Below are 12,598 nucleotides of genomic sequence, written 5' to 3'. Positions count from 1 at the left end.
TTGTAGCACAGGTCTGCTAGTGATAAGTTTTCTCAGATTCTGATGATTTGAAAAAGTCATTCATTTGCCTTTAATTTGAAAAGATACTATCTCTAGGTATGGTTGTTGGTTTTTTTTTCCTTTTGGCAATGTATGTTTTTGACAAGAAGTCGCCTATCATTCTTCTCTTTGTTCCTCTATATACGATCTTTTTCTTTGCTTTTGAAGTTCTCCTCTTTCTCATTGGTTTTCTCTAGTTTGATTATAACGTGGCTTGGCGTGATTCTTAATATGTTTCTTCTGCTGGGGAATTTTTCAGCTTCTTGGATCTGTAAGTTTACAGTTTTCATCAGATTTGGTAAGTGTTCACTCAACCATCATTTCTACAAAGATTTTCTGACCTCCCTGCCTTCTGAGATTCCAATTACCTATATGTTAAGTCACCCGATGTTGTCCCACAGCTCACTGAGACTTTTTTCCCAGTCACTTTTATTTATTTATTTATTTATTTATTTATTGCTTTTTAGGGCTGCCCCTGCGGCATATGGAAGTTCCCAGGCTAGGGGTCGAATCAGAGCTTCAGCTGCTGGTCTATGCCACAGCCACAGCAACGTGGGATCCTAGCTGCGTCTGCAATCTATACCACACCACACGGCAACGCCGTATCCCCAACCACTTAGCGAGGCCAGGGATCGAAACTGCAGCCTCATGGATATCAGTCAGATTCGTTTCCATTGCGCCACAACGGGAACTCCCCAGGCACTTTTCTTGTTATGCTTCAATTTACATGGTTTCATTGCTATGGTTTCAAATTCACTAATATTTTCTTCTGTAATAGCTAATCTAATCCATTTATCCAAATATCCATGTAGTGAATATTTCACTTAAAATACTGTATTTTAATCTTAAAAAGTTCCATTTGTGTCTCTTTCATTTCTCTGCTCATCACATTCAAGCTTTAACAAAATTTTATATCCTTGAGCATATTAAGAAGATTTATAATAGTTATTTTGAAGTCCTTCCCTAATTCCACCATTTGACTCATTTGGGGGGTATGTTTCTATTGATTGATTTTTTTTTTGGCCTGGTTATGTGTCGTACATTTCTGTTTTTTCACATGCCTAGCAATTTTTTTTTTTTATTGACTGGCAGATCTCATGAATTTTACATTACTAGATGCTATATTTTTTTTAATTCCTTTAAATAATATAGTCTCAAATTTTAGCTGTCTCAGCCTCCCTGAACTTCAACCTCTGTCTTCTCAACTCAAGGAGTTTTAGTTCCCCTTCCATGGAGTAAACTAGGACAATCATAGAGCATCCCATGTTTATTTCCTTCTCTGAGGTATCACAGCCCTGCACCGCCTATTGTCCATGTCTGGAAATCACTAGTTTATTTGCTTTTACTGGTTATAGTTGCTTATGGCAGGAGAGAAACTGCTTTTGCAGCAAGCTACCCAGGCCTGGTCTTCAGGAGAAGAAACAGAAGACTCCAGGAGCTGGGTTTTAAATAGTCAATAAGGAAAAGAAGGGCTTGCTGTGTGATGTAAGAGTTTAAACCAGCACCTTCCAAGCTTACAACTGGCAGAAGCACACTGGCTGACATCCACAGGTGCAGGGTGATGAGTAATCATTTGCATGATGAGGGAAATCCCTTTAGCCCAATATTATTTCAACTTAATACCTTGAAGTTGAACACATGCCCTTTTACCCATGATATACAGTACTACTAGAATTGATAATGCTATTTTCTTTTGTACTAACTAATCTTAGGAAGCAGATTTGAGAAGACAATCTAGAGGTTTTTTTAAATTTTAATAAATACGTTGTACATTTAAAATGACACATCATAAGTGTACAGCTTAATACATTTTCACAAACTAAACGTACATGTGTACCAACACCCAGGTTAAGAAATGGTCCATTATCAGCATCCTGGAAGCCCACACTCATGATCCCTTCCCACTTTTCTTCTTCCTCTACTGTAGTATCCATAATCTTGATTCCTAACAACATAGATTATTTTCGCCTGTTCCTATATTTTATAAATTAGTTTATAATTAGGTATCCTTTGTGCTCGTGGGGTTCATCTACATTTTTGTGGGTAGTTGTAGATCCATCATTCTCATTGCCAACTAATTTTCCACAGTGACAGTTCAACCCAAGTTTAGTTATCCTTTCCACTGGCGATGAACATTTAGAGTCTCCATTTTAGAGTTATTACAAACAATGCCGTTATGAACATTTTGTGTATGTGTTTCGGAAAACATCTATATACATTTCTATTGAGCATCTACCTAGGAGTGGAATCTCTGGTCAAAGGTTATGCATACGTTTAGCTGGAAGAGATATTGCCACCCACTTTTTCCAAGGTGTTTGTAATACAGACCACTTTTAAAACCCAGCAGTATGTTTCAAACAGCAGAAAAGCAACTCCAGGTTTGTGGACCCTGGAATGCAAGAGATCAGTGTCAACAAATAAAGCACAATTTCCATTTCCTGAGCTCAGACCCAGGTATCATTTTTTTTTCTAGATAATATAAAAAAAAAAAAAAACCTTGACAAGACAAAGTAATGGCTCACTGAATTAAACAATGTAAAGTAAAACAAACAAACCTAAATATCTAAAATACTAAGTTGAAGGTTGTTCCATTTGTGTTTTGTGGCAGCAGAGAATACTTTTAATCCAAAGCAGATTTCTGCAAAACTTTTACATATAGATCCTGTAAAAGCCATGGAGCTCTGGAAACAGCTTTTTGGAACCACAGGACTCTGAAGAGCCGACCCAATTTTAAAGTACTGCTATGGTCTATGCCCTTCTGTTTTATATGAGGTAACTCAGACCCAAGAAGAAAAAAAAAAAAAAATGTTCATGGGCTCACACATCTTTGTGATGAGAATGCAGAGGACTGGAACTCTCCTAACCCCAGTTCAGCACACATGCTTCTCCCATTTGAACAGGATCTTCATCTGGACTCAAACACTGTGATAATCAGATTTGTGCCCAATCCGGGGCAGGTGTAAACAGATTTTAGGAGGCTCAGATCATTTTGACAACCACCAATCAGTTACTTTCTCTCAACATTACTTGCCACATAGAGTAATGTATTCTTCCACTAAGAAAATGAACCCAATCTACTCATGAGAGAAGGGACTCACAAAAGCTATTACATCCAGATGCTAGTTCAAAGCAAAACATGTTTATTGAATGTGAATGTGGACAACTGAATACTAAATGTGGACAAAACTTACAACCTCTTAAAGCCTACTGAAAAATAAGCCGTGTGTAAATATGCCCTGCCAGTGTGTACATCAACTTCCAAGTAGCAGAAAACTGAACCACTGAATCTAACCCAAATATTTTTTAAAGTGCTGAGAAAATTCAATTTGAATTTTGTCCAAGCAATTGACTTTAGATCTGATTTCTAAAGACCTAGAAATCTTGCACATCAAATAGCTCTTTTAAATTTTTTCAAAGACTCAAATGAAGCTGAATTCAATTTTCCCCCAAAGAGCATATGGACTTTCAAAAAGACAAGGGAGGAGGTGGCTGGCAAAATATGTTTTCAGTTTTAACACATTTTTTAAAAAACAAAATAAAACAGAAATCATGGCTGGATTTGCCCCAGCCCACAAAACTGACTATCTTTCCTGTCACTGACCTACAACTACTAAAATTGTTCTAATTATTTTATATGAAATAATTATTTTTTGTGCTAATAGCACTCGGGCAAATCTCAAATAAAAGCAACAGTTCTTTGTAAGTCGTCTAAAATGGTCAGAGACCATTTCCAGAAATTGACAGAAGTAATTCTGGATTAAGCACCAAGATTCTAATTTTAAGCTTCAATAGAAAATTTGGTTTTAACTGAAAATGAGGGAAAGCAGGAGGAGAAAGAGGAAGGTAGGAAAGAACGACAAAGAAATTCTAAAATTATTATGCCAAATCTATACATTGTTGAATGGAAAACTGGCCCTTTGGACTCTGGCATCATAAAGATTCAGTTTTGTTACTGAATTCATAGATTTTCCAAAAGTGTGTTGGTATTTTTTTAAACTAGAGCATAAATACATGAGGCAACTTATCAGAACCCAAGTGGCCCAACCCCTCAATTAACCAGAAGTTTTCAAGCATATATTTATCAAAGAGTTTTTAAAATATTCTTCGTATCTCTACCATAGCCTTAGCATGCATTTAGCCCAGTCTCCTCAATGTTTCAGAGAGACAAATTTGATCATTAGATCAGAATCCTGCCCCCACGTGGCTAATAAGGATATGGCTATAGGTGAAAATGGAGGCAACAGCCTGAGTTAATGATGGGAAAGGAGGAAGGAGGAAGTCCTTCCATTTGGACTGGGATGAAGGGGCTGAGATCATGGCTGACCCGTCATGAAAGGGGTCTATAAGTTTTATGGGATCTAGCCCCCACCTCACTCTCCAGTCCCCTACAGTAGTTCCCAGCCCACCCTAGAAGAATTTAGTCGTCCAGAGCCCTTTGGGCTCTGTGCATGTGCTGTTCTCTTTCAGACATCTAATTATAGAGATATTCCCTCTCCCTGTTTCTCCCATATTTGCTATTCCTTGTTTGAAAATATCACCTCTAATTCTGTCCTAGTTGGACCTAATCAGTCCCTCCTAACACTAAGAAAAATGCTAGCCAAGGTTTACTACTAAAATTCTATGGCACGGAATTTAAAATTATATTCTATTCTAATCATTTTACTTAAAACAACATGCCTGTGAGATAGTTATGGTTATGATTCTCATATAGACAAAGAAACTGTGGCATGTATTTAAGAAGGGAAATATAAGAAAGAATGAAAAGGCAACTAGATTTATGAGGTGAAAGACTAAGTGACTCCCAACATGGTATGATTTGGAGATCCTGAGTGAGTTCAGTACTAGACACTGCACCATTATAACATCCTTCCCATCATGCTTTTCCATCTGCTATGATCTGAAATTTTGTGTCTTCCCTAAAGCTCATATGTTGACTAATCTCCGAAGTGATAAAATTAGGAAGTGGGGCCTTTGTGAGATGATTATGTTATGACAAATCCTCATGAATGAGATTAGTTCCCCTATAAAAAAAGACAAAGAAAATTCCCTTGCCATCTCCCTGAAAGGGCACAACAAGAAGACAGCTGTCTAGTGTCTTACCAGATACCAAATCTGATGGCACCATGAACTTGGACTTTCCAGCCTCCAGAACTATGAGAAATAAATGCTGTATATAACCCACCTCGTCTGTGGTAGTTGTTACAGCAGCTCAAAAAGACTAAGACGCCATCATCAAAAATCTCAACAAAATGTCTGTGTGTTAGTGTGTGTTAATTGGAGTTCTTAGTCGAAAACAACAGAATCCACTCCAGTTAGTTCAGGTGTAAAGCAATTTAGTAAAAGACCTTACATGGTTCATGCAATCTCTCTGAGACCTGAATTACCAGATTTAGGATACATAATCCAGGATAGATACAGCTAGGTAAAATGCATAGAGAAAAATCATTCTAGACCACCAAAGGACCATCACAGAAGGTCGGTCTCTCTGTGGCACACTGCCCCTTCCTTTTGCTTATTTTAACCTCCAAATCTGGGGTCTTTGGATCGGCAGATCATAGGTCATGTGCCTAAACTCTAGCTACAAAGTAGCTTAAGCAAGCTTGTTTGGCTCTCCAGGCTCTTCAATAAAGGAAAGCAATTTCCAAGTGGATTAGAATGAGGTTTGAAGCAACAAATACAGCCTTTGATCTTTAGTAGTTATCAAGTAAACTGAGATTAAAAATTGAGGAGACCTGGAATAGGGGATCAACTGGCTTCTAAGGCAGTCATATTAGATAAAAGAAAAGATCTCCCCAAAGAGGATAGAGGGCTCCAAAGATGGTGCTATTAAAGAGATAATAACAAGGTCATTTTTCTGGCAGTGTTATCCTGAGGGAGGAAAAGATGGACTGATTTGTAGAAAGGCTGGAGTGACAGCAGCAATTTCTAGACTGTATATCTAGTCTAATTTATATTCATTTGTACACTGGAACAACCCAGCTCTTCTCTCTACAAACTATTTCAAACAATTCTTAGACAAGCTGAGGCAAAATTTTAAAAGTGGAATAATCCAAACAGAGATATAAACTGAGAAAGAAAAAGCTATAGACTGGATAGAGAATGCTTTGGAAAACAGAAACCCACACTACTGTTAACAATATTCTTGATATCGATAGCATGTACAACAGCTAAAACTCACAATACTTGGGAGCTATCATTAAAATATATTGTACATTAAGTGACCTTGGAGGAATATGAAATTCTATCCAATTTATTAACAAGTTTTTGGCAAACTGGTATTTCAACACATTGGTCACTTGAAGAACTAATATTTATCCCGTTGTTTTCAGGAAATTGCTGTTAAGGCAACTGACCTAGAACCCTTCGCCCAAAAGTCTCCTCCACAGAGAAGACTCTCCAGACCAGCCAATTTATAACAAACTCCTACCCAGTCCCTTGTAATCACATAACCCTACTGTATTTATTTCATGGCACTAACTTCTGAAATTATTCCGTTCACTTATTTATTGGGGGGTACACTGTCTGCCTCATCTCATCAGAAAACAAGTTCCATAAAATCATGACAATGTCTTATCCCACCTTTGTATCCACAGTACCCAGAATAGTTCCCAGTACAGAGTTGGTATTTAGTGAAAGTTGCTTCCTAGAAATAACAAGTAATAATACTTACCTTATAGAGTTGTTAGGAAAATTAAATTTATCAATATGTGTTAAACACTTAGAGGACTCCTTGGCACATAAAAAGACCTCAGTGAGCGCTAGCTTTTATTATTTATTTTGGAACAATGTGAATAGTCTTTGTATATCACATTATTAATAAGTATTCCTTCTAAAGACTTTTGCCTAATTTACCTGGATTTTAAATCCAGATTTTAATTGAAGGGCCAATGGTGGTCCCCCAGCACCTCCATGTGGTCCATAGGCTGGTCTCTGCAATATTAATGCTTAATGTAGTGTAATAATATACAGCTACATCTGCCACAGATTAATAATTCACATGTGATATTTAATATGAACCAGAATTCAAATCCTTAGTGCATCTTCAAAAATGTTGCCATCTGGCCCCCAAGTCCTGGGGAATATTTGTGCAGTGAGAAACCAGAAGTGGAAGGCTTGTGGTCCAAGGGGTTTCTCTGCTTCTCTGTCCCCTCCCACCAACAGAGGTGGCCATGGGAAACAAGTAATTAATAAAGGTTTAAGACTTCAAGAGCAGATGGAGCTGCCCCCCTAGATGCCTTTGCAAATTTACAATTAAAGACTGCTTTGTGTGTCTGTCCATAGAACATGGCAATCCTAGAATAGTGGTGCTGCAAGGAACTCCCAAGATAACCCTGGCCCAATCCATTATCTTACAAATGAAGGAGCAGAGATTTAAAGGGAAATGATCAAAAATACGCAGACTATTTTTAGAAGAGTTGGTGCTAGAATTCAAGTTAATTCTATACAATTTCTAGTTCTTCTGAGTTTCTTCTTGGATTAGGGTTCCTGAGTTTTAAAGACAGAATTCACAAAAGCTTTTTAAAAGCATTTACTGATGCACTCTCAGTGAGTAACTGTCCCATCTCCCTCCTGTATTCTGCCTTCTGCTTTCTGAAGGGTGGGTTTGGTTTGGTTTTGGTTTGGTTTGGTTTTCAGTTTTTTGCCCTTTGGATTTTATTCAAATCCAAAGGCATGTTCATAAATTAGGAAAGATACCTTCATCCACACAATACTGGGTCCGTCATAAGGGTTTATTAAATGGGTTATTATTAAAAGGAGTTAGTGGACTTCAAACAATTTCTTTATAGGTCAGACTTCAATAGCTTAATTTAGGATAAAGTCTAAATCATTTCCTAAAATGGGAAAGCTTATGTTTTAATTGTCCATTCCATTCACTCGCACGAGGAAGACAGGATGCTGTAGTAGTTAAAAATGCTACTTGCTGGAGTTCCTGTCGTGGCACAGTGGAAATGAATCTGACTAGGAACCATAAGGTTTCGGGTTCGATCCCTGGCCTCGCTCAGCATGTTAAGGATCTGGCATTGCCATGAACTGTGGTGTAGGTCACAGACCCGGCTCAGATCTGATGTTGCTGTGCCTGTGGCATAGGCCAGCAACTGCAGCTCCAATTCGACCCCTAGCCTGGGAACCTCCATATTGCACGGGTTCAGCCATAAAAAGCAAAACAAACAAACAAAAATGCTACTTGCTTCAGAGTTAAGGCAAGATGAGTCTGAATTTCCTCTCCACCTGAGTATCAGTGGAAGTCACCAGAAGTTTCAAGAAGTGACCTGTTTCAGAGAGCAACTGGCAACTGCGTGGGGAAGGAATCTGGCAAAAGAGATGGATGGCAAGGAAAAGCTAAAGACTATGGCAACCAGCAGGACGAGAGGTAATAACTGATCATATCATTCTTTCCTATCAGCTAGGATTGCCAGAAATTGGCAACAATTGCCATGTCAAATCAGTCCTACCTGGGGAAGTCGGAAACATACACATACATACATACATTTATACAAACACACATACACACATACATGCATACATAGGAGAGAGCGTGTGAAAGCCAGGGTAGCAGGAAGGAAGGAAAGGAGAAAGGGAAGGAAGAAAGGAAGGAAAGAAAATGCAACCCCCAATGTATTTTGCTCAATGGACTTTATAAATCAGCAGTTCTTTCAATGCAGCTCTTTCCTAGCAGCATTAGCATCATCTGGAAGCTAACTAGAAAGACAAATTCTTGGTTCCTATTCCAGTTAACTAAATCATAATCTCTCAGATGAGATCCAGCAATATGTAATTCTTAAGTTTGAGAACTACTGGTGTGTGTGTGTGTGTGTGTGTGTGTGTGTGTGTGTGTGTGTGTGTGTGTGTGTCTGAGTACAAGGTGTGCCTAAAGTCCTGGCTCAGTGTGAATAGTAAACAAATCATGCCTGTGTAACATATAAAACAATTTGCAAAATGCAGCAGAGGATAATTATTCAAATAAACTGTTAATTTGTTTTAATATCTGTTTTCCACTTTTTAGGTAATAGACCTTGTGCATAATAATGGCTACATCCAAATGTATCTGAAATGATGGTAGATGTGTTGAATGTTAACAATTCAATATTTTAAATGAATAAATCCTCTCTGTCACATTCAGCAGATAGCTTACATCCTATGCAGAAGTAATTTATTATAAGTTCAAACTACACAATAACTTTATGGATACCTTCATATGTAATATAAATTTATGTGTATAATAAATATGTATTTATAATTTAAGGCAGTATATAATGATTTTTCAAAGTAGCTGTTCCTCATGATGTATTTTGTAAAACAAACATGGTGTGATTTTATGAGTGTAGGAGCCTTGATTACAATCAGATTCATTTATTCCCTATTTCTAGGACATATCTTTGATTTTCCCCACATTTTCACATGTATGTTGCCCAGCCTAAAATGTCCTTCCCACTCTCTTTATAGATTCTTGGACCCAATTCCAATGTGTGGGGGGAGGGGAGTTTCTCCCACACCAACAAGCAATTCTCTGGACATCAGCTGGGTGTCTTGCAATTCAACTCAATTAGGATACCATGTACTCAGAGAGAGCATCCGATCCCACAGGTCAAAGGCTCAGTCTTATATGAATGTCCCTATGAATTTCAGACATCAGTCCCAAGCCTAGATTATCATTTGTGCTTCTAACCAACCAGCTATAGATTGGCTGTCCAAGTTCCTTGAACTTCAGAGACCCATCACAATGCCAGATTGTTACCTATACTTTATTGTTACCTATAAATCAGAGGTTCCCATGATGCCCTCCTGGGGTTCTATTAATTTTCCGGAGTAGCACATGGAACTCTGAGAAACAGTCTACCTACTAGGTCACCAGTTTACTGTAAAAGGATATGATTTAGAAGCAGTCAGATGGAAGAGATGCACTGGGCAAGGTACATGAAGGGAGCAGAGCTTCCATGTTCTCTGAGTGTACGACCCTCCCAGCATCTCCACATGTTCACCAACCCAGAAACTCTCCAAACTCCATCCTTCTGGGTTTTGTGGAGGCTTCATTAAACAGGCATACTTGATTAAATCACTGCCCACTGGAGACTGATTCAACCTCCAGCTCCTCTCCACTCTCCAGAGATAAAGGAGTGGGACTGAAAGCTCCAATCCTCCATTGCAGAAGGCCCTTGAGAGGATGTGACTGCCAGATGACCTGTGAGATAGACCCAGGAAATCCGTCTCCTCACCACCCCACCCCACTCCCATCCTTGGAAGATACATTCTGCCCACCCTCCCTACTGTTTCTATGCTAGGAGCCATTTCAAAAATATAGCCTTAAGGGAGTAATGTGTTATTGAGACTATCTGGACTGGATACGTGGATGAACCTAGTTAAGGCTTCTATTCCAACTTGTAAGATCCCAGCGGGTGGGTGCAGAGATTTGCTCATCTGGAAGCCGCCCAAGACACCCCTGAAGATAAGTTCCCTTGCTTCTTAAACCAGCCACCTATCAATCTGGAGTTGTCTGCCTCTTTCTTTGTCTCTTCTTGCCCTGTTTGTATAGGGGTCAGTATCGATTCCACGGGGGAAATTCCAGAGATTTTGAACCAGCATTGTCTAATCACAAGATTGGTTCTCCTGTCATCCAGAACTCAATCTTAGGATAGGGTCTAAAAGCTACCTCATCAACATAAAAAAGACACCTTTATTGCTCTCACCACTTAGGAAATTCCAAGGGGTTTAGGAGCTCAGTGCCAGAAAGGGGATGGATGCAGACCAAATATATATTTCTTATTAAAAATCCAAATATCACACACTCCTTTCCAATGTCTATATCTCCTCCCCCAAAAGCATCATATAACCACCTAGGTTAAAAATTCAAGTACTAAACCTAACTTTCCTGAGCCCATCAGCTATTAGAGCTAGGAATCCTTAAATAAGAAAGTTGGGCTCAGGGGCATCTTTATGCGCTGGGACAGATGAGAGGCTGGGCACCAGTTCTGAGGTAAAGAACCTAAGAGGAAAGTTGGGCTATAGGGGCATCTTTATGCGCTGGGACAGATGAGAGGCTGGGCACCAGTTCTGAGGTAAAGAACCTAAGAGATAAATTCTGGAAACAGCCTGGCCTAGGAGCTCAAGGATCCACAGAGAAAGTGGCATACCCATATGAGTTTAGCATGGGGACCAGCTGATTGCTCTGACTCCTTCAGCCTGCAGGAGCCACCAGGGAGCTAAACCAAAGGGACAGGGGTTCCCTTCTCTGACTCTGAAGCTGGCTGAATGGGATTTGCGGCTTTTGCACGTGAAGAACCAGAGAAGGGAAAGGCTTCCTTATGATTCACTGACAGCATTCCTAGAACAATCAGCTGTGTCTAAGTTCGCTCTGCCTCCCAGGAAAATGGGGCTTTTTGCCACTTAAAATACTCTAGTAGCTGGACCTCGATCCCAAATAGCAGGTGAGGAAAAAAAATGGCACTTCCCAAATGTCCACAGTAGAGGAATGATAGAACATAGAGCATGAGCAGAAACTAACAAAACAGAACAGCTGAAAGAACAAAAATATTTAAAGGGAATATTTGAGAAGATTTTAGTCCAGCACAAATAAGTAGTTTTAGCAGTAAGTGAACCATCTGTAAAAAATATGTATTAATGGAAAGTACTAGAAGAACATGTGCAAAAGGGTAAACACTGTGCTATGGTGATGCGTTTATGTGCGATTTTTTTCTTTAATCAAGTTTGTATAAAATACTTAGGATAAAGAAAATGATTTCTGAATTAATTTGCATATGAAGTTGCTAAGGCCACCGTAAAAGCCCTACAGACTGGTAAGTTAAATCAACAGAAATTTATTTCTCACAGTTCTGGAGGCTGGAAGTCCAAGATCAAAGTACAAGCAGCCTGGATATCTCCTGAGGGCCCTTCCTCTGGCTTGCGTAGAGCCATCTTCTTGCTGGTCTTCAAGTGACCTTTTCTCTGTGCGTGCACGCCTCCGGGTATCTCTCTTTCATAAGGGCATAGCCCTGTTGGAGTGGGGTGGAGGAAGGTTCCACCCTATAACTTCATTCGACCTTAACTACCTCTGTAAAAGTCCCTTCCCCACAGAGTTCCTGTCGTGGCTCAGAGGAAACGAATCTGTCTGGCATCCATGAGGTCACAGATTGGATCCCCGGCCTCACTCAGTGGGTTAAGGATCCAGTGTTGCCATGATCTGTGGTGTAGGTCGCAGATGTGGCTCAGATCTGGTGATGCTGTGGCTGTGGTTTAGGCCAGCAGCTACAGCTCCAATTGGACCCCTAGCCTAGGAACCTCCATATGTCGTGGGTGCAGCTCTAAAAAGACAAAGAATAAAAACTAAAAAAATTAAAAAAACAAAAGTCCCTTCTCCATATATAGTCACAATGGGGATTAGCACTCTATGCAGAGATTTGAGGAGACTACAATTCAGTTCATAATAGTTTCTATAAGTGAAAGACTCATTTATATTCTAAAATGAAATAACTGAGCTATAGAGTGTGAAGAAGATTTATACGAAATTGGGATAAAGAGAAAGCATGTGGACACAGGACTGGGAGTCTGATTTCTAGTCTTGCCT

General features: G+C 39.4%; 1 protein-coding gene across 17 annotated transcripts in view; it reads right to left on the bottom strand.

The window, feature by feature from the left end:
• Positions 1-12,598, bottom strand: part of LOC106504595 (uncharacterized) — a 666,799-nt gene that overhangs the window by 596,273 nt on the left and 57,928 nt on the right. The window contains exon 4 of one of the 17 annotated variants that reach the window (XR_014812204.1): positions 227-308. The exons of the other annotated variants lie outside the window; for them this stretch is intronic. The gene's annotated coding sequence lies outside the window, so the exon portion shown is untranslated. Of the gene's footprint in view, positions 1-226; positions 309-12,598 lie in introns of those variants that run through there. 17 annotated transcript variants of the gene reach the window in all.

This window comes from Sus scrofa, chromosome 8, assembly GCF_054392235.1.
Source record: "Sus scrofa isolate SSC_HxYL_T2T_F1_AM1 chromosome 8, Sscrofa_HxYL_maternal_Yorkshire_Landrace_v2.0, whole genome shotgun sequence".
Lineage (NCBI taxonomy): Eukaryota > Metazoa > Chordata > Mammalia > Artiodactyla > Suidae > Sus > Sus scrofa.
The sequence above is the reverse complement of the archived record's forward strand: the minus strand, read 5'-3'. Positions and strand labels throughout refer to the sequence as shown.